The sequence below is a fragment of the Xyrauchen texanus genome, chromosome 26, assembly GCF_025860055.1.
Source record: "Xyrauchen texanus isolate HMW12.3.18 chromosome 26, RBS_HiC_50CHRs, whole genome shotgun sequence".
In the NCBI taxonomy this organism is placed as follows: Eukaryota; Metazoa; Chordata; class Actinopteri; order Cypriniformes; family Catostomidae; genus Xyrauchen; species Xyrauchen texanus.
This window is the reverse complement of record NC_068301.1, coordinates 41,735,815-41,759,178: the sequence shown is the minus strand read 5'-3', so window position 1 is coordinate 41,759,178 and position 23,364 is coordinate 41,735,815. Positions and strand designations below refer to the sequence as shown.

Genomic DNA, 23,364 nt, shown 5'->3' with positions numbered 1-23,364 from the left:
TTTGTCTTTAATTGTTTCAATAATTCTAGTTTTTCTTCATCCTTTACTCCTTCTGCTTTAAATAGCTTTTCATAATATGCTTTTATTGTTTTTAATATCTCCTCATTTGTTTCCACTATCTCTCCATCTTCCCTTTGTATTCCTTTAATTGTTTGTGACATTCCCTTCTTCTTTCCAAGTCAAAAAAACTTAGTACATTTCTCTCCTTCTACTGTGTACTTTGCTTTGCATCTTAATCGTGCCCCGTTATATTTCTTCTCTTCTATTTCTTTCAGTTTTCCCTCTATTTCTTTTACTTTTTGTAAATCTTTTTCCTTCGTATTCAATTCCATTTCAAGTTGTTCTCTTATTCCTCTTTCCTTACCCTTTTTGCATCTCTGAATTATCCCACAATATTTTATGGTAAACTTTTTGATTAAATACTTCACATTTTCCCACCATATTCTTTTATCTTCCATGTACATTCCATTTTCTTTTTCCTTTTCAATGATTTCCTTTATACTTAAAACATAATCTTCATTCTTTAAAACCTCTGTGTTTAAAACCCATACTCCCGGCCCTCTTTTCATTGTACTCCAGTCTATTTGTATAAAAATTGGCTTGTGATCACTTATGCTTGTTTCTACATATTTTATTTTTCCGATAAAACCCTCTATATTTCTGCTACATAAAATAAAATCTATTCTTGTTTTACACATAAAATTCCCAACCAATTGTCTCCTCGAATATTCTTTTTTTCTTTTCATTTCTTTCTCTCCATATATCAATCATATTGTTTTCTTCCATTAGCACTTTCAATTCTTTCCTTCCTTGATCCGCTTTAAAAATCATTTCCTCTGCCATTTCTAATTTACTAAAAACCGTGTTAAAATCACCCATCATAATAACTTCTTTGTGTTTTTTAAAAAAATCCCTCATTTCATTAAAATAGCCTTTCTTTTCTTTCTCTTCTGTAGGAGCATGTACATTTACTACAATTACTTTCTTCTCTTCATACTCCATTTCCACCGCTATACATTTCCCATCATTATCCTTATACACTGTTTTACATGTTACACCTCTGTTTTCTTTTATTAAGACTGCCACTCCTCTACCCATTCTACCATCCCCATTGCTAAATAAAATTTCCCCATTCCATCTTTTCCTTATTTCACTTATAACCCCTTCTCTCCAGTTAGTTTCTTGTAAAAAATCACATCCTCTCCTTTACACATTTCTTTCACTTTTTCAGATTTGCTTATGTCTAAAAGTCCTCTAGCATTAAAAGTAACGATTCTTAAAAGCATGAAAACTATAAAAACATTGATAAAACCCATCATGTCAGTTCATTCTCCTCCAGATCCTTTAACACATCATACTTATTCCCAGTCTCAATTGAGTCCTTTTTAAGCGTTTTTTTCTAGCAGTCTCTAAATTGGGCATTACCTTCATTGATCTTCTTCTTTTAGTTGACTTCAGTTGTTTATCTTCTTCTTCTTTTCCCCTTCACTTTCCTTTACAGCCGGTTGTTCTTTATTCCTTTGATCATTAAGTTCCACATTGTCCAACTCACTTTGCAAACTTTCAGTCAAACCCATTTGGGCACTTTCCAAACTTTCAGTCAAGTCCATCTGTGTTTCCTCCTCTTGTTGTGTTTGTATTTCATGTCCATTATACGCTTCCCCTTGATCCTCAGTATCTTTATTTCCTGTTGATTCATTGTTTTGTAATCTTCTTAATTCCTCCTCTCGCTCTTCATTGTCTCGTTCATGCATTTGCCCGTCTACCTGCTGCTCCTCCTCCTCTCTCCCCATCCAAAACTCACACCTGTTTAAAACCAATTTGCAATCCGGGCACGTTACCGCGTTGCAGTGTCTCGCGAAGTGCCCCCTCTCCTCGCAATTATAACACTTAAATTCCGGACAATCCTTTACCACATGGTCCGGGCTCATGCACAGCCTACAGGTCTTCACCTGGTGGCTGTGCATCACCCGGAAATATTGTGGGCCCTCTGCCGTCTCTATTTTTGTGCTGTACGGGAGGGAGGCAACTTCTTTCGGGAAACGTGTTTTAACAAACCTTGTCCCGTCCTCAATACTAGTGCCTGGATACATTGTTCGTTAACTTTTGAGATGGGGGTTACTCCCCATCCCTCCAATTTGCTTAAAATTTCCTCGTCTGCAGTGTAAACTGGTAAATGCATGAAGGAGACAACATACTCTCTGTTTTGTAGTCTTTTTACCTCACAGTCAATGCCCTTTATTTTCAATCCATCCATTAAAAGCTCTATGTCATCCTCGTGTTCCAGTGTTACCTCGTATTCCTTCACTCTGTTGGGTCTGACTGCTAAAATCCTTCCTTCTCCAATCTGCCCCGTCACCGCTTTAATGATCCACCGCCTTTGCGTCTTTCACATATCCTACATCCACCGTTACAGTTGCTTCTTTTAAGTACACTCTCTTTACATCTTCTTTCCTTACATCTCGATTGATTCCACTGCCATCTCGTTGTCTTTTCTCCAGTCCAATGTCGTTTGCCGTGCGTGTTCCTCTATCCAGTCCAGTGTCGTTTGCCATGCGTGTTCCTCGAGCCAGTCCAGTGTCGTTTGCCATGCGTGTTCCTCTATCCAGTCCAGTGTCGTTTGCCATTAGTTCATCCATTTTTGAGAAAGAATAAAAATAACCACCTTCCAGCCAGCAAAAGCTGCTGTTAGGTGGTTTAAACAGACAAAAAACTAAAAACAAACACACAAAAAAACACAAAATGGAGGAGAGCCTTCCTCTCCAACTGCAGCCAAAACTCCCAATTGCTCACTAGCTCCCTCTAGCCTGCACAGGGTGGAATGGCCGTAAGCGAGTGCTACTGCTTTCTGTAGGAGGCAAGATAAATGAGCAGGCTGTCCTTTGCCACAGAGGAAGCTAAATGAAAGAAAATCAATCAAACAACCAATTTCCAAGGATAAATAAATAAATCCCAGTTGAGCCAGGGGGGAGTGTATGAGTTAAAACAAACAAGGAAAAGCAAAATCTTACAGCACCTGGTATTCCCAGGAAGTCTCCCATCCAAGTACTAACCAGGCCCAGCCCTGTTCGGCTTCCGAGATCAGATGAGCTCGGGCCTGCACAGGGTGGTATGGCCGCAAGCGAGTGCTGCGGCTACCAGCAGGCCATTTAAAGCTAGCGCATTGCACGCATCCTTATGCTGCTCTCCCATCGAAATATGTCTTGTTCTGCAGCTCTAAAAAAGAGACACCAGGCCCTTTCCTCTCAGACATTGTCTATTTTTATTTATTTCTCTTTTTGAAAAGGTAAGTGCCTCCTCTATATTCATTAAATTTCACAGGAGTCGTCCACAATACCTTTTTCTGCATACCTGTGTCATAGCTTCCATGTGGTTTGCTAAAAGAGGGCATACTCAGCTGCACACCTGTGTCATACCGTGGGGAGTATGATCATCATTAAACCTGCAGACAAGGGCAGTGCGATAGTCATATGGGACCGAGAACAATATTTATGGGAGGGATATAGACAACTGAATGACCCAAAATATTACCAGAAATTGGATAGACCCATTTTTTTAGACACTGTACCTATGGTCAAAAATATAGCCCAAACCCTATATCAGAAAAAACACATCAACGTAAAACAAAAGTCCTACCTATTGGGTAACGCTGAACCTAGAAGCAGGAGGTTCTACATGCTCCCCAAAATACACAAAGACCCGACCAAATGGAGCAAACCTCACGAAATTCCCCCAGGAAGGCCTATAGTATCCGATTGCGGCAGTGAAACGTACTATACGGCAGAATTTTTAGATTTTTTCTTAAATCCTCTTTCGATGGGCCACCCCAGCTATATAAAAGACACGTATGATTTTGTCCAGAAAGTCAAAGGACTAAAAATTCCCCAAAAGGCCATCCTGTTCACTATGGACATGGATGGCCTTTACACAAACATAGACATCCAAGAAGGAATTCAGGCCATTAAAAATATTTTAAAAAAAAACCCAGACACCTCCAGGGCCGACAAAGAACTCATCCAATTATTAGAAATCAATTTAAACAGAAACGATTTCGAGTTCAATGGGGAATTTTTCCTGCAAGTTAAAGGCACGGCGATGGGCAAGAAGTTTGCCCCGCCTACGCCAACATATTTATGGCAGAATGGGAGGCTTCGGCCTTATCCTGATGCCACAAACAGCCCCTTCACTATTTTAGATACCTAGATGATATCTGGGGAGTATGGACTCACTCTGAAGACGGGTTCAAGGAATTTGTGGCGACACTAAATAACCATAACCCATCTATAAAATTAAAATCCAACATCAGTCACCTATCGGTAGACTTTCTGGACACCACAACTTACAAGGGTCCAGATTTCAACTCGTCACACAAATTGGACATCAAAGTCTTCTTCAAAGAAACCGACACGCATGCCCTACTACATAAAAGCAGTTTTCACCCCAAACACACTTACTCAGGCCTCGTCAAGTCGCAACTCCTGAGGTTCCGTCGCATATGCACCCAGGAACGCGACTTCAGAGAAGCGACATGAATCCTCTTCAAAGCGCTCCGGCCCAGAGGATATAACAGGTCCTTCTTGAGAAAGGTTTTTAAATCATACTTGACAAGCAGGGCCCAGGCGGAGGGGACCGGCATCCCCTTTGTCCTGACTTACTCCTCGGCCGCTCTGAAACTGACCAAATAGGTAAAGTCCAACTTCCAGAACATATTGGGACAGACACAAATATTGAAGAACCACAGTTATTGCAGCATTTAGAAAAAACAAAAGTTTACAAGACTATATAATTAGAGCCAAACTCCATCCTCTTCACAACACGAAACAAAAACATCAGGGACAATATTTGGAACAAAAAAGATATGTACAAAACAAGTTCACAAGAGGTTTTCAGTACTCACCAATCAGGAACGGTACACTGTAAAAACTGCATTTACCTCATCACCTGCAAACAATGTCGAGCTCAGTATGTGGGAGAAATGGGCAACACCGTTCTGGTCAGAATGACGCAACATAAATACAACATCCTGAGAGGAAAAGAAAATAACACTTACCTGGTCCAACATTTTCTTAAACACGGATGGGAATCCTTCCAGGTCACAGTCCTACAGGCAACCCGCAGTGGTCCGTGCCCCAGAGAAAAAGAGCAGAGAGAATTTGGATCAATAAATTAGGCACTATATCCCCAAGGCCTGAATGAGAAGTGAATCCAGTCGAGTGAGCGACATTGATGGCCTGTGCACACTGGTTAGCGCCTACCCTCCTTAACTAACACTTCCTAACCCCTAAACCTAACCCCTAAACTTAACCCTATAACTTAACCCCTTAACCTAACCTCTTAACCTAACCCCTAAACTTAACCCCTTAACCTAACCCCTAAACTTAACCCCTTAACCTAACCCCTTAACCTAACCCCTAAACCTAACCCCTAAACCTAACCCCCAACCCTTAACCGCTAACCCTTACCCTAAACCTAACCTAACCCTAACCCTTAACCTAACCCTAACCCTAACCCCAACCCCTCGGACCCCCAGGGGCCAAACAGCAGCCGATGACTCCGTTTGGCCCGAAATTGACACCCACGCCTCGTCAGGGGCCCCTGTGGCCGTGTCTGGAGCCTCGTGTCCCTTCGACCCGTTTTTGTGCTTAATTGGCCCAAGTGTCAACGAACAGCCTACATCGAATAGGTTGCAGGACGGACGTCTGGAAAGCAGGGTTCAAAAAGTCGCAGCTGCTCCAAATTTGACACGGTGGTAGTCCAGGGGCCCCTGGGTCAGGATCCAGGGTTTCAGGGTCCTAGGTGGGCCCCGAGTCTGTTTCCTAACCCTACCCTATATTTTCACTGGGCCCTTTGGAGAGGGTCTTTCTGTCTATGAGTGGAAGAGGCCTTTGTGAGAGATTTTGAAAAAATAAGGTCAAAAATATTTCCCTGCGCTCTAGGGACTTGTCCTCCTAGTATGTGGCAGTGGGGACCCTAGGCTACCAGGATACGAAGTTTGGGGCCCCTCGGACCCCCTGGGGCCAAACAGCAGCCGATGACTCCATTTGGCTCGAAATTGACACCCACGCCTCGTCAGGGGCCCCTGGGGCCGTTACTGGAGCCTCGTGTCCCTTCGACCCGTTTTTGTGCTTAATTGGCCCAAGTGTCAATGAACAGCCTACATCGAATAGGTTGCAGGACGGACATCTGGAAAGCAGGGGTCAAAAGGTCAAAAATATTTCCCTGCGCTCTAGGGACTCGTCCTCCTAGTATGTGGCAGTGGGACCCTAGGCTACCAGGATGCGAAGTTTGGGGCCCCTCGGACCCCCGGGGGCCAAACAGCAGCCGATGACTCCGTTTGGCCCGAAATTGACACCCACGCCTCATCAGGGGCCCCTGGGGCCGTGACTGGAGCCTCGTGTCCCTTCGACCCGTTTTCGTGCTTAATTCGCCCAAGTGTCAACGAACAGCCTACGTCGAATAGGTTGCAGGACGGACGTCTGGAAAGCAGGGGTTAAAAGGTCGCAGCTGCTCCAAATTTAACATGGTGGTAGTCCAGGGGCCCCTGGGTCAGGATCCAGGGTTTCAGGGTCCTAGGTGGGCCCCGAGTCTGTTTCCTAACCCTACCCTATATTTTCACTGGGCCCTTTGGAGAGGGTCTTTCTGTCTATGAGTGGAAGAGGCCTTTGTGAGAGATTTTGAAAAAAGAAGGTCAAAAATATTTCTCTGCGCTCTAGGGACTCGTCCTCCTAGTATGTGGCAGTGGGGACCCTAGGCTACCAGGATGCGAAGTTTGGGGCCCCTCGGACCCCCGGGGGCCAAACAGAAGCCGATGACTCCGTTTGGCCCGAAATTGACACCCACGCCTTGCCAGGGGCCCCTGGGGCCGTGTCTGGAGCCTCGTGTCCCTTCGACCCGTTTTCGTGCTTAATTGGCCCAAGTGTCAACGAACAGCCTACGTCGAATAGGTTGCAGGACGGACGTCTGCAAAGCAGGGGTCAAAAGGTTGCAGCTGCTCCAAATTTGACACGGTGGTAGTCCAGGGGCCCCTGGGTCAGGATCCAGGGTTTCAGGGTCCTAGGTGGGCCCCGAGTTTGTTTCCTAACCCTACCCTATATTTTCACTGGGCCCTTTGGAGAGGGTCTTTCTGTCTATGAGTGGAAGAGGCCTTTGTGAGAGATTTTGAAAAAATAAGGTCAAAAATATTTCCCTGCGCTCTAGGGACTCGTCCTCCTAGTATGTGGCAGTGGGGACCCTAGGCTACCAGGATGCAAAGTTTGGGGCCCCTCGGACCCCCGGGGGCCAAACAGCAGCCGATGACTCCGTTTGGCCCGAAATTGACACCCACGCCTCGTCAGGGGCCCCTGGGGCCGTGACTGGAGCCTCGTGTCCCTTCGACCTGTTTTCATGCTTAATTGGCCCAAGTGTCAACGAACAGCCTACATCGAATAGGTTGCAGGACGGACGTCTGCAAAGCAGGGGTCAAAAGGTCGCAGCTGCTCCAAATTTGACATGGTGGTAGTCCAGGGGCCCCTGGGTCAGGATCCAGGGTTTCAGGGTCCTAGGTGGGCCCCGAGTTTGTTTCCTAACCCTACCCTATATTTTCACTGGGCCCTTTGGAGAGGGTCTTTCTGTCTATGAGTGGAAGAGGCCTTTGTGAGAGATTTTGAAAAAATAAGGTCAAAAATATTTCCCTGCGCTCTAGGGACTCGTCCTCCTAGTATGTGGCAGTGGGGACCCTAGGCTACCAGGATGCAAAGTTTGGGGCCCCTCGGACCCCCGGGGGCCAAACAGCAGCCGATGACTCCGTTTGGCCCGAAATTGACACCCACGCCTCGTCAGGGGCCCCTGGGGCCGTGACTGGAGCCTCGTGTCCCTTCGACCCATTTTCATGCTTAATTGGCCCAAGTGTCAACGAACAGCCTACGTCGAATAGGTTGCAGAATGGACGTCTGGAAAGCAGGGGTCAAAATGTCGCAGCTGCTCCAAATTTGACACGGTGGTAGTCCAGGGGCCCCTGGGTCAGGATCCAGGGTTTCAGGGTCCTAGGTGGGCCCCGAGTTTGTTTCCTAACCCTACCCTATATTTTCACTGGCTAGGCACAAATAGGCTGTTCGTGGGACGTGAGGAAGACCACGGTGAAGAGTAATCACTTAGGTGGCGCTTTAGGTACAATGATGAAAAATAGGCACTTAGGTGGACGAATAGGCTGTTCGTGGGACGTGAGGAAGACCACGGTGAAGAGTAGTCACTTAGGTGGCGCTTTAGGCACAATGACGAAAAATAGGCACTTAGGTGGACAAATAGGCTGTTCGTGGGACGTGAAGAAGACCACGGTGAAGAGTAGCCACTTAGGTGGCGCTTTAGGCACAATGATGAAAAATAGGCACTTAGGTGGATGAATAGGCTGTTCGTGGGACGAGAGGAAGACTGAGTAGTCACCTAGGTGGCACTTTAGGCTGATAGGTGGACGAAATAACGAAGGATAGGCGCCTGGGTGGAAGAAATAGGCCGTTCGGTGGACGTTCATTTCATTCGCAGTGCAAGAGCGCCCCCGGTGGTGTCAACCAACAGCCTATTGCGCAATAATTGCGCCGTATGCGCAATTAGGGCCAAAACGCCGACTCGCCATCCACTTAAGTGGCAATTTGGATCCAAATTCAGGCGTACGGTCCATCGCACCACCTATGTGTCATATTGCAACTTATTTGAATGGGCCAACATCCGTCGAAGTGCCTAGGTTCCCTAACTCATACACTCCCCCCTGGCTCAACTGGGATTTATTTATTTATCCTTGGAAATTGGTTGTTTGATTGATTTTCTTTCATTTAGATTTCTCTGTGGCAAAGGACAGCCTGCTCATTTATCTTGCCTCCTACATAAAGCAGTAGAAGTTTTTTTTTTTTGCTCTTTCTTGACTGCAACACACAGAGTAGGAGTGTACAAACAAAGTGCAGCGCTTCCAAAATTTGGTGGACACATCCGAAAGAAAGCGTCCTGAGGTCATTTTTTAAGTAGAGAAGAGTTTTCTTTGGCCACTGGATTATTATTATGTGTTAAGCATATAATTGTGCAGCTGAGTATGCCCTCTTTTAGCAAACCACATGGAAGCTAGGACACAGGTATGCAGAAAAAGGTATTGTGGACGACTCCTGTGAAATTGAATGAATAGAGAGGAGGCACTTACCTTTTCAAAAAAAGAAATAAATAAAAATAGACAATGTCTGAGAGGAAAGGGCCTGTTGTCTCTTTTTTAGAGCTGCAGTACAAGACATATTTTAATGATGGGAGAGCAGCATAAGGATGCGTGCAATGTGCTTTCTTTATATGGCCTGCTGGTAGCCACAGCACTCGCTTATGGCCATACCACCCTGTGCAGGCCTGAACTTGTCTGATCTCGGAAGCCAAACAGGGTTGGGCCTGGGTAGTACTTGGATGGGAGAATTCCTGGGAATAACAGGTGCTGTAAGACTTTTCTTTTCCTTGTTTGTTTTAACTCATACACTCCCCCCTTGCTCAACTGGGATTTATTTATTTATCCTTGGAAATTGGTTGTTTGATTGATTTTCTTTCATATAGCTTTCTCTGTGGCAAAGGACAGCATGCTCATTTATCTTGCCTCCTACAGAAAGCAGTAGAGGGTTTGTTTTTTTTTTTGCTCTTTCTTGACTGCAACATACAGAGTACAAAAGTACAAACAAAGTGCAGTGCTTCCAAAATTTGGTGGACACATCCGAAAGAAAGCGCCCTGAGGTTATTTTTTAAGTAGAGAAGAGTTTTCTTTGGCCACTGGATTATTATTATGTGTTAAGCATATAATTGTGCAGCTGAGTATGCCCTCTTTTAGCAAAGCACATGGAAGCTATGACACAGGTATGCAGAAAAAGGTATTGTGGACGACTCCTGTGAAATTGAATGAATAGAGAGGAGGCACATACCTTTTCAAAAAGAGAAATAAATAAAAATAGACAATGTCCGAGAGGAAAGGGCCTGTTGTCTCTTTTTTAGAACTGCAGTAAAAGACATATTTTAATGATGGGAGAGCATCATAAGGATGCGTGCAGTGCGCTTGCTTTAAATGGCCTGCTGGTAGCTGCAGCACTCGCTTACGGCCATACCACCCTGTGCAGGCCTGAACTCGACTGATCTTGGAAGCCAAACAGGGCTAGCCCTGGTTAGTACTTGGATGGGAGACTTCCTGGGAATACCAGCTGCTGTGAGGTTTTGCTTTTCCTTGTTTGTTTTAACTCATACACTCCCCCCTGGCTCAACTGGGATTTATTTATTTATCCTTGAAAATTGGTTGTTTGATTGATTTTCTTTCATTTAGCTTTCTCTGTGGCAAAGGACAACCTGCTCATTTATCTTGCCTCCTACAGAAAGCAGTAGAGGGTTTTTTTTTTGCTCTTTCTTGACTGCAACATACAGAGTAGAAAAGTACAAACAAAGTGCAGTGCTTCCAAAATTTGGTGGACACATCCAAAAGAAAGCGTCCTGAGGTCATTTTTTAAGTAGAGAAGAGTTTTCTTTGGCCACTGGATTATTATTATGTGTTAAGCATATAATTGTGCAGCTGAGTATGCCCTCTTTTAGCAAACCACATGGAAGCTATGACACAGGTATGCAGAAAAAGGTATTGTGGACGACTCCTGTGAAATTGAATGAATAGAGAGGAGGCACTTACCTTTTCAAAAAGAGAAATAAATAAAAATAGACAATGTCTGAGAAGAAAGGGCCTGTTGTCTCTTTTTTAGAGCTGCAGTACAAGACATATTTTAATGATGGGAGAGCAGCATAAGGATGCGTGCAGTGCGCTTGCTTTAAATGGCCTGCTGGTAGCCGCAGCTCTCGCTTACGGCCATACCACCCTGAGCGAGCTAGAGGGAGCTAGTGAGCAATTGGGAGTTTTTGGCTGCAGTTGGAGAGGAAAGCTCTCCTCCATTTTGTGCTTTTTTTGTGTGTTTGTTTTTTTAGGTTTTCTTACTTTAAGTTAGTTTTTTTTTGGTTTTTTGTCTGTTTAAACCACCTAACAGCAGCTTTTTGCTGGCTGGAAGGTGGTTATTTTTATTCTTTCTCAAAAATGGATGGATTAATGGCAAACGACACTGGACTGGATAGAGGAACACGCATGGCAAACGACACTGGACTGGCTCGAGGAACACGCACGGCAAACGACACTGGACTGGATAGATGAACACGCACGGCAAACGACACTGGACTGGAGAAAAGACAACGAGATGGCAGTGGAATCAATCGAGATGTAAGGAAAGAAGATGGAAAGAGAGTGTACTTAAAAGAAGCAACTGTAATGGTGGATGTAGAATATGTGAAAGATACAAAGGCGGTGGACATCATTAAAGCGGTCACGGAGCAGATTGGAGAAGGAAGGATTTTAGCAGTCAGACCCAAAAGAGTGAAGGAATACGAGGTAACACTGGAACACGAGGATGACATAGAGCTTTTAATGGATGGACTGAAAATAAAGGGCATTGACTGTGAGGTAAAAAGGACTACAAAACAGAGAATATGTTGTCTCCTTCATGCATTTACCAGTTTACACTGCTGACGAGGAAATTTTAAGCAAATTGGAGGGATGGGGAGTAACCCCCATCTCAAAAGTTAAATGAAGAATGTATCCGGGCACTAGTATTGAGGACGGGACAAGGTTTGTTAAAACACATTTCCCGAAAGAAGTTGCCTCCCTCCCGTACAGCACAAAAATAGAGACGGTGGAGGGCCCACAATATTTCCGGGTGATGCACAGCCACCAGGTGAAGACCTGTAGGCTGTGCATGAGCCCGGACCATGTGGTAAAGGATTGTCCGGAATTTAAGTGTTATAAGTCGCGAGGAGAGGGGCACTTCATGAGACACTGCAACACGTAACGCGTCCGGATTACAAATTGGTTTTAAACAGGTGTGAGTGTTGGATGGGGAGAGAGGAGGAGGAGCAGCAGGTAGACGGGCAAATGCATGAACGAGACAATGAAGAGCGAGAGGAGGAATTAAGAAGATTACAAAACAATGAATCAACAGGAAATAAAGATACTGAGGATCAAGGGGAAGCGTATAATGGACATGAAATACAAACACAACAAGAGGAAACACAGATGGACTTGACTGAAAGTTTGGAAAGTGCCCAAATGGGTTTGACTGAAAGTTTGCAAAGTGAGTTGGACAATGTGGAACTTAATGATCAAAGGAATAAAGAACAACCGGCTGTAAAGGAAAGTGAAGGGGGAAAAGAAGAAGAAGATAAACAACTGAAGTCAACTAAAAGAAGAAGATCAATGAAGGTAATGCCCAATTTAGAGACTGCTAGAAAAAAAACGCCTTAAAAAGGACTCAATTGAGACTGGGAATAAGTATGATGTGTTAAAGGATCTGGAGGAGAATGAACTGACATGATGGGTTTTATCAATGTTTTTATAGTTTTCATGCTTTTAAGAATCGTTACTTTTAATGCTAGAGGACTTTTAGACATAAGCAAATCTGAAAAAGTGAAAGAAATGTGTAAAGGAGAGGATGTGATTTGTTTACAAGAAACTAACTGGAGAGAAGGGGTTATAAGTAAAATAAGGAAAAGATGGAATGGGGAAATTTTATTTAGCAACGGGGATGGTAGAATGGGTAGAGGAGCGGCAGTCTTAATAAAAGAAAACAGAGGTGTAATGATGGGAAATGTATAGCGGTGGAAATGGAGTATGAAGAGAAGAAAGTAATTGTAGTAAATGTACACGCTCCTACAGAAGAGAAAGAAAAGAAACGCTATTTTAATGGATTTAGGGAATTTCTAAAAAAACACAAAGAAGTTATTATGATGGGTGATTTTAACACGGTTTTTAGTAAATTAGAAATGGCAGAGGGAATGGTTTTTAAAGCGGATCAAGGAAGGAAAGAATTGAAAGTGCTAATGGAAGAAAACAATATGATTGATATATGGAGAGAAAGAAATGAAAAGAAAAAAGAATATTCGAGGAGACAATTGGTTGGGAATTTTATGTGTAAAACAAGAATAGATTTTATTTTATGTAGCAGAAATATAGAGGGTTTTATCGGAAAAATAAAATATGTAGAAACAAGCTTAAGTGATCACAAGCCAATTTTTATACAAATAGACTGGAGTACAATGAAAAGAGGGCCGGGAGTATGGGTTTTAAACACAGAGGTTTTAAAGAATGAAGATTATGTTTTAAGTATAAAGGAAATCATTGAAAAGGAAAAGAAAATGGAATGTACTTGGAAGATAAAAGAATATGGTGGGAAAATGTGAAGTATCTAATCAAAAAGTTTACCATAAAATATTGTGGGATAATTCAGAGATGCAAAAAGGGTAAGGAAAGAGGAATAAGAGAACAACTAGAAATGGAATTGAATACGAAGGAAAAAGATTTACAAAACGTAAAAGAAATAGAGGGAAAACTGAAAGAAATAGAAGAGAAGAAATATCACGGGGCACGATTAAGATGCAAAGCAAAGTACACAGTAGAAGGAGAGAAATGTACTAAGTTTTTTTTTTGACTTGGAAAGAAGAAGGGGAATGTCACAAACAATTAAAGGAATACAAAGGGAAGATGGAGAGATAGTGGAAACAAATGAGGAGATATTAAAAACAATAAAAGCATATTATGAAAAGCTATTTAAAGCAGGAGTAAAGGATGAAGAAAAACTAGAATTATTGAAACAATTAAAGACAAAAGTAGGAGAGGATGACAAAAAAGAGTGTGACCTAGAGATAAGAGAAGAAGAGATAAAAAGAGCAATAAGTGAACTGAATAAAAGGTAAAGTCCAGGCATTGATGGTTTAGGGAATGAATTTTACATAACCTTTAAAGATCTTTTAACCGGTATTTTAAAAGAAGTATATGAAGAGATTTTTAAGAAAGATGAAATGAATCAGAGAATGGGGATGGGATTAATTAAGTTGATATATAAAAGAAAAGGAGAAAAAGTAGACTTAAAAAATTATAGACCAATCACAATGCTGAATACAGATTTGAAAATTTTAACAAAAGTTTTAGCCAACAGATTAAAAGAGGTAATGCCAACCATAATCAAAACAAATCAAGTATATGGAGTGAAAGGGAAGGATATAGCAGACACAACAATAAGTATAATAGATAGAATAAGGTATATGAAAGAAAAAAACAGGGATGGATATGTTATTAGTTTGGATTTTGAAAAGGCATTTGACAGAGTAGAACATGATTATTTATTTGAGATTTTAAGTGGGTATGGGTTTGGGGAAAGTTTTATCAAATGGATAAAAATTTTATATAAAGGAGCAATAACAAGAGTAAAATGTAATGGTTTTTAACAGAATGTTTTAAATTAACTAGGTCAATAAGACAAGGATGTCCACTATCAGCACTTTTATACTCACTAGTTGCAGAACCTTTGGGATTATCTGTTAAAAGAGATAAAGAAGTAAGAGGGATAGACATTGAAGAGAGTGGGGAAATGAAAAAATATTTCAATATGCAGGCGATACAACGATAATGGTTAAGGATATAAAGAGTGTTAAAAAAGCAATGGAAGTGGTACAGACGTTTTGTAGTGGATCAGGGAGCAACATAAATGAAGAGAAAACAGTATATATGAGATTTGGAGGGGCGAGTGTTTTAGCAAATGATTTTAAGTTTAAAGAATCAAAGGAAATAAAGTTCTTAGGTGTTTTAATAGGGAAAGACGAAAAATATGTTGAAGAAGTAATGTGGGAAGAAATACTAGGAGGAATTGAAAGAAGGTTAAACTTTTGGAAACTGAGGACTTTAAGTTTAAAGGGGAAAGTTTTAATTGTAAATGTTTTAATGGTAGCAAAGTTATGGTATGTTTTATATGTGACTTCTATGCCAATGTGGGTGGAAAAAAGGTTGAAAAAAATGTTTTTGGGATTTTATATGGGATGGAAAACCTCCAAGAATTGCATACGATACTATAATAGGAAAAGTAGGAAAGGGAGGGATGGGATTGATAGATGTGGAACAAAGAAAAAAATAGCTTAAGAGTTAAAGTAATAAAAAAGTATCTAGATGAGAAAAGTAAAACAGCATGGAAAAAGACAATGGAATATTTTTTAAATAAATGTGGGAATTTTAATTTGGGAGATAATATTTTATGGATGAAAACTAAGAATTGGATGGTGAAAGGAATGCCAGATTTTTACAGAGAATTGATGAGTGCTTGGGGAAATTTTTAACTATTGTTAATTTTAATCCTCAAGGTAGAGAGAGCATTTTAAATCAGCCTTTGTTCTTAAACAGCGGCATTTTAAATCAGGGAATGTGATTTTTTAAAGAAATGGTGGGATGTTGGGATCACAAGAGTTAGAGATATTTTATATGAATTTAAAGAGGGATTTTTACCATTACAGTATATAATAGATACAATGGAAGTGGCAAAAGAGGATTTTAATGAACAAGAACTACAAAATAAGTATGAAATAATGAAAGAAGCAATACCCAAAGAGTGGATAAAAAGAATAGAAGATATGGAGGAAGAGAAATTAGGGAAAGAAGTACATGTAAAGTTGGGAGAAAAACTATATGCTTTTAATGAATGTACTGTGAAAATGTTTTACTGTTTTTTTAGAGAGGGGTTTTAGGAAACCAAAAGCCAATGAGTACTGGGTACAGAAATACAAAGATCTAAAAGAAGAGGATATATGGAATAGCATGAAAGGTATAATGATAGACGTAAAATTGGAGAGTTTTGAATATTTAATCAGACACAGAGCAATTTTTACTGACGTTATTTAAAAAAAATCCACATGGAACTAAGTGAAATATGTAAAGTTTGTAATGGGGAAGATGAAAGTTTTTTACACTTGTTTTTAAATTGTAGAGAACTGGAAGATTTTAAGGAAAAGGGTAAAAGATTGATTGAAATGTTGAGAGGGAATTAAATGAGAAGACTGTAGAATGGAACAGAGTGGTGATGTTTGGGATGGAAGAAAAGGGTAAAAACAAAAGTTTTATTAATCTGTGTGTGATGCTAATGAAAAGTGCAATATGGGAGAGAAGAATTGTAGCAAAAAAGGAAAAAATCATGTTGGATGTTTGGATTGTTTTTAAAAGGAAAACCGAATTGTATATTGAAGTATTGTTTGAGTATTTTAAATGTGAAAATAAGTTGGATGTTTTTTATGGTGTTTTTACCCCAAAAGTTTGTAGTGTTTTAAAGGATCTAATGTGGAAGTTGCCTGGAAGTGAAGGAGATTTTTAAATTATGTAAATGACATGTGATGTAGAAAGGTTGTGGAAGAAAATCTGTATCTTCTGTAGAAATCTGTATCTTCTGTAGAAATCTGTATCTTCTGTATAAAATGTATATCTGTATTTCTATTTATTTTAATGTATTTTATTGAAAAAAAAAAAAAAAAAAAATGCAGGCGGGAACTTGTCTGATCTCGGAAGCCAAACAGGGCTAATCCTGGTTAGTACTTGGATGGGAGACTGCCTGGGAATACCAGGTGCTGTAAGATTTTGCTTTTCCTTGTTTGTTTTAACTCATACACTCCCCCTGGCTCAACTGGGATTTATTTATTTATCCTTGGAAATTGGTTGTTTGATTGATTTTCTTTCATTTAGCTTTCTCAGTGGCAAAAGACAGCCTGCTCATTTATATTGCCTCCTACAGAATGCAGTAGAGGGTTTTTTTTTTTTGCTCTTTCTTGACTGCAACATACAGAGTAGGAATGTACAAACAAAGTGCAGTGCTTCCAAAATTTGGTGGACACATCCGAAAGAAAGCATCCTGAGGTCATTTTTTAAGTAGAGAAGAGTTTTCTTTGGCCACTGGATTATTATTATGTGTTAAGCATATAATTGTGCAGCTGAGTATGCCCTCTTTTAGCAAACCACATGGAAGCTATGACACAGGTATGCAGAAAAAGGTATTGTGGACGACTCCTGTGAAATTGAATGAATAGAGAGGAGGCACTTACCTTTTCAAAAAGAGAAATAAATAAAAATAGACAATGTCTGAGAGGAAAGGGCCTGTTGTCTCTTTTTTAGAGCTGCAGTACAAGACATATTTTAATGATGGGAGAGCAGCATAAGGATGCGTGCAGTGCGCTTGCTTTAAATGGCCTGCTGGTAGCCGCAGCACTCGCTTACGGCCATACCACCCTGAGGGCGCCGGAGAGCTACAGGCAGTGAGTTGGCAGTTTTTTGAATGCAGTGAGTGAGAAAGGCTCACCCATCTTTGTGTTATATATTTTTTGGAAAACCTCCAAAAAAAAAATAAAAGTTAATTTATTTAAAAAAGAAAGAGAGAAAAGTTTTCTTTGTGCTCCCCAGCAGTGAAGCTGCTTGGGGAGCAATTTTTTTCATAATGGATGGATCAATGGCAAAAGATGGCAGCTGCTGGCTGTGAGGCCTAGACTTGGAAAAGAATATGAACTAACTCTATTAAATGAAGAGGTACGTGATTGTTTACTGGATGGACTGATCATTAAGGGGAAGGAATGTGAAATAAGAAGTCTTCAAATCAGAGAATGTGTTGTATCATTCATGCACTTGCCAGCATATATGAGTGATAATGAGATTTTATCTAAATTGGCAATGTGGGGAGTGAATCCCACATCTGACATTAAAAGGCGCTTCTACCCAGGAACTGACGTAGCGGATGGCACAAGATATCTGAAAGTCAGATTCCCAAAGGAAGTGGCATCTTTGCCCTACAGTTCCAAATTTGAGACCGCTGAGGGAATACAGTACTTCCGGATAATACACGATCGGCAGATGAAAATATGCCGTTTGTGTATGGATCCAGGGCATGTTTTGAAAGACTGCCCAGAGTTCAGATGCCATGAATTCGATGAGCAAGGGCATTATGCTAGACAGTGTAATGCAGTCAGATGCCTGGACTGTTGGAAAGCATTGGTGAAGTGTGAATGCTGGATGGGCGATGAGTATAATGAAGAAGAGGAGAATTCAGAATCAGAAACTGAGATAATGGACAGAGAATGTCAAGTGCATACGGAAACGGAGGGTCCTAAAGTGGAAGAGAGAAACCAAATTGTGAGAATGGAGGGACAGGAACTGGACAACAACCCCTCTGAAGAACTGAAAGAGGAAAAAGAGATTGAAAGAGAAGTAGAAGGAGAGGAGGAACAAATGGACAGCTGTACACGGACCCCATTAGAGATTTCACAATGTGTAATTGATGAATTGGGGAAAGATGAACATATACAGCAGACTAATAGAGATGAGAAAGAAGACACCAGACAAAATGAAACTGGGCAGTTTAAGAGAGAGACTGAAACAGGAGGGATACGGAGAAGAAGATCGTTAAAGGTAACCCCAAATCTTGATTCAGCAAAAAGGAGACTAAGAGAAAAAATTGAAAGAAAGGGAATCAGTAAAAACAGATATGAGGTATTAATGGATTCGGAAGAAGAGAAAGAGTGATGGGGCTGATGCAGAATCTTGTATATGTCATGACTTTAAGTATTGCTTCAATTAATGTAAGAGGTTTATCGAATGTGGGGAAATTTGAGAAGTTAAAAGAATTGTGCAAAAAGGCAAATGTTATTTTAATACAAGAAACGAATTGGAAAGATGAAATAACGGATGATTTTAAGGCTAGGTGGAAAGGAGAAATATTTTATAATAATGGTGATGGGAAAACAGGAAGAGGGGTAGCAATTATGGTTAAGAAGTCAATAAGTGGAAATGTGAATGTTGTTTATAAGGACAAAGAAGGAAAATGCATTGCTGTGAAATTTGTAAATGGAAAAGAATCAATTTATTTATGCAATATACATGCACCAAATGAAGTCAAAGACAAAAAGGATTTTTTTAACAAAATGGGAGAGCTTATACAACAGTGGGGAAGAGTAATATTAATGGGAGACTTTAATACAGTTTTTGGTAAAATTGATATTGCAGCTGGGATGGTGTTTAGGGTTGATGGAGGAAGACAAGTGTTACAGAACATAATGCAAGTAAGTGATCTTATAGATATATGGAGAGAAAGAAATGAAGGAGTAAGAGAGTTTTCAAGAAAGCAAATTGTAGGGGTTTCCATGTGTCAAAGTAGAATTGACTACACATTATGTAATAGAGAACTCGAAAAATACATAAAGAATATATATTATAAAGAGACATCTCTCAGTGATCATAAAAGTTTAATTGTACATATAGATTTTAATGAAGTTAAAAGGGGACCAGGAGTGTGGATCTTAAACACAGATATTACAAAAGATGAATCATATCGTAAGGGAGTAGAAAGGATAATAACAAGTGGATTAGGAAATGAAATGTACAAAGAGGATAAAAGAATATGGTGGGATAATTTAAAATATGATATAAAGCAGTATTCAATAGAATATAGTAAACTAGTACAAGCAGTAAAGAAGCTTAAAGAAAAAGAAGTTAGGGAGGAATTAAAAATAGAACTGATTAAAGAAAAAGTGGATATCCAAAAGATTTTGACATTGGAAGAGAAATTAAATGAAATAGAAGAACAGAAATGTAAAGGAGCAATGATTAGAAGTAGAGCCAAATATGTGGTAGATGGGGAAAGGTGCACAAAGTTTTTCTTTAACTTAGAAAAGAGTAGACAAAAGGCAAACATGATAAGAGAAGTGATAGGAAAAGATGGACAAAAAGTTAATGATACAAATAGAATTTTAGAAGAAATCAGGAACTACTATGAAGATCTTTTTAAAGCAGGAGAAATAAACAACAAAGAAAAAGAATATTTGCTGAAACAAATTAATGTAAAACTATCAGATGAGGGAAAAAAGTTGTGTGAAGAGGACATTGAACAGGAAGAAATAGAAATAGCAATTGCTCAATTGAATAATGGGAAAAGTCCAGGAGGAGATGGATTAATAAGTGAATTTTATAAAGTTTTTAAAGAAATATTAATCCCAATTTTAAAAGAGGTGTACAAAGAAATATTTGAAAACGGAGAAGCAAGTCAAGTAATGAGAGCTGGGTTGGTTAAATTAATATATAAAAAAAGAGGTAATGCAGCAGATTTGACGAATTTTAGACCAATTACAATGTTAAATACTGATTTTAAAATATTAGCAAAGATTTTGGCTAACAGATTAAACAGAATATTGCCAAGCATAATTGAAACAAATCAAACATACGCAGTGAAAAACAGGGATATAACGGACACGGTAAGCAGTATAAGAGATGTAGTTAATTATTTGATAGTAGAAAAGAAAGAGGGATTTGTGGTTAGTTTGGATCTAGAAAAGGCATTTGACAGAGTGGAACATGTGTTTTTATTTGATGTATTAAAGAAATATGGGTTTGGCAAAAAATTCACAAGATGGTTAAAATGTCTATATAATGGGGCCATTAGCAGTATTAAATGTAATGGATTCGTAACGAACACCTTTAACATAACAAGATCCATACGCCAAGGATGTCCATTATCAGCACAACTTTACAGCCTTGTTGCAGAAGCATTAGGTTTGGCAATAAAAAATGAGAAGAACATAAAAGGGATCAAAATAGAGGAGAGTATAGAGCTGGGAAAAATATACCAATATGCAGATGATACTACATTAATATTAAGAGATGCGGATAGTGTGGCAAAAGCAATGGAAGTAATAGAAAACTACTGTAAAGGGTCAGGAGCTAAAGTTAATATGGAGAAAACTGTTCATGAAAATACGAAAAATGCAAAACATCCCAACATATCTTCCTTTTAAGGAAGTGGAAAAGATGAGGATTTTAGGGGTAACATTGGGGAAAGATGAGGAAAAAATAAATAATGAAAAATGGGAGGAAGTAGTAAGAGGAATGGAGAGAAGATTAATATTTTGGAAACAACGGAAACTTAATCTAAGAGGGAAAGTTTTAATTGTAAATACTCTCTTGCTCTCAAAAATGTGGTACATCTTAGGAGTAATTCGAATGCCCTTGTGGGTTACTAAAAGAGTTAAAAAAAGTGTGTTAGACTTTTTATGGGACGGAAAGCCAGCAAGAACAGCATACAATACAATAATTGGACCAATTAAGGAAGGAGGTTTAGGTCTATTGGACCCTGTTTTAAGGAAGAAATGTATAAAAACAGTAAGGAAATATTTAAATAAAGAAAATGTTATGGAATGGAAAATAATTATGAAATACATGCTAAATAAGTGTGCTAATATGGAAATAGGAGATAGTATTTTGTGGATGAAACTAAAAACAGAAATGATTCGTGGTATTCCTGAATTTTACAAAGAAGTGCTGATGGCATGGAGAGAATTTTTGCCAAGAGTAAGTGTGGAGCCTGAGGGGAGAGAGGGATTTTTAAAACAGCCTTTGTTTTTAAATGAGAAAATACTATTTCAGAACAAAGAGTTATGTTTTAAACAGTGGATGGAAGGAGGGATTAAACAAGTTAGGGATGTATTGTATGAGGTGAAGGAAGGATTCCTTCCTTTTCAAGTGATAGTAGATGCAGTAGAGGAAGTAAGGGGTGTATCTAATGTAACCATTTTAAAACAGCAATATGGAAAAGTTAAACAAGCAATACCAAAATTGTGGATTGGAATAATAGAGAAAAATGAAAAGGGTAATGAAGGAATAGAGGTTTATTTAAAAGGAAACGAAAATAAAATATCAATTCAATCATGTCCTTTAAAAGTATTTTATACATATTTTAGAGACAAGGTTTTTGTCAAACAGATATCCAATAAATTATGGGTAAGAATATTTCCAAATATAGATGAAGAAAGGGTATGGAGGAGCTTAAGATGGAAATATATGGATCCAAGGATTGAGAACTTGGATTTTTACATAAGACATAATATAATTTTTACAGAAATGAGGCTGTGTAAAATTGGGATGGTGGGAAATGCAATCTGTAAAGTATGTAAGGAAAAAGATGAAGGTATTTTTCATCTGTTTTTACTGTGTTCACAACTGCAATATTTCTTCGGAAAAATGAAATGCATAATGAGGGACCTAATGAAAGATGAAACAGAAGTAATTCAGTCTGAAGAAGATTGGAATAGAATTTGGTTATTTGGTTCTAATGGGATTTGTGAAAAGAAAAATGTAATTAATTTGTTTTTAGCAATTGCCAGATATACAATCTGGTGTAGGAGAAATGTCGCAAGAGACAAAGGAAAAATAATTGGACTTTGGAACTTTTATAAAAGGAAATTAACGGAGAATCTTAAAGTTCTATATGAATACTTTTGTATGGAAGGGAAAATTTAACTTTTTCAAAGACTAATTGCAAGAAACATTCTGTTAGAAATAAAAGTCTTCTAAACGATAGCAGTGCCTTTTCTCTCCATCTTTTATTGAGTCGTGAATGAATCAGTACAAAGCCTCCAACGTTGGGGAGCGAACAAAAATATGCAGCCCAGCTCAACTCTTCCAATATGTGGCATGCACAGATATACTACAACAGTGAATGGAGTTCACAATTCTAACCAATCAGAGCACACATTACCTCATAGATAACAATTCCATATGGCAAAGGCTCCTATATTCCTTGAGAGCCTTCGGACCTTTGCCATACACACTATTACAATCTACACACAACACAATGTATACACAGAGTAAGAAAAGGAGGGGGCTCCTTACAACTCCAAGTTAATATGAAACAGATGTTTGATAATGCATACAGAAAGGAATGCAGCAACTCAGCATCTCTCTTGGACAGAGCTGAGATGTAGAAATAACATTTCTATTTCTTACAGTGCCCCTTTGATAATGACAGTTATACTATAACATAATTATCACATTACATTATTCTCAGCATGTCCATTATTACAGAATATTATATGAAACATATTTCAATCAAACATTTCTTTCAAAGTCATTAGTACTTGATAGTTCTGCTTGCTAAGGGTATTTGAGAGAATACAAAAGTATTCATAGAAAGATAAATCAACATCCTAATGAATGGAATAATACAGCAAACAATAAATGAAAGAATTAACAGTATAACTCCAATTGGTATTAAAGAAGATACAAGTAATTGTTTCCAACTTGTAATCCAATCTCCAAGCCCACAATCTATCATTCATTTGTCTTCTCTGTAATTCATCAACAATTTTTGTCATATTATTTATACCATCAGCTATGATATGACCATCTTCATCATTTTCTGGTATATATGTACAAACATAACAGTCACTCTTTTGCATTAGTAATTGTAGCACACATGGGCCAAATAATAACATAAGTAGAATGCATATAGCAATCGATACAATGGAAGACATCCAGGGTGCAAACCACCCACACACATTGAAAAATGTCCCCATATTCCCTGATGTTATCAGCTAATTCCTTATTCAACTTATCCATTTCCTTTCATACCTTCATGAATTCACCATCATCATCAATGTGACCCAGGATATATGTATAGCATTTGTCACCAAATATTTTACATATTCCTCCTCCATCTTTAGCCAAGAATT

The 23,364-nt window shown here is 39.3% G+C and overlaps 2 pseudogenes; one reads left to right on the top strand and one right to left on the bottom strand.

The window, feature by feature from the left end:
- Window positions 1–3,004: 3,004 nt before the first annotated feature.
- On the bottom strand, window positions 3,005–3,123 carry LOC127620479 (uncharacterized; annotated as a pseudogene).
- A 6,206-nt stretch (window positions 3,124–9,329) lies between these two features.
- Window positions 9,330–9,448, top strand: LOC127620507 (uncharacterized; annotated as a pseudogene).
- Window positions 9,449–23,364: the final 13,916 nt, after the last annotated feature.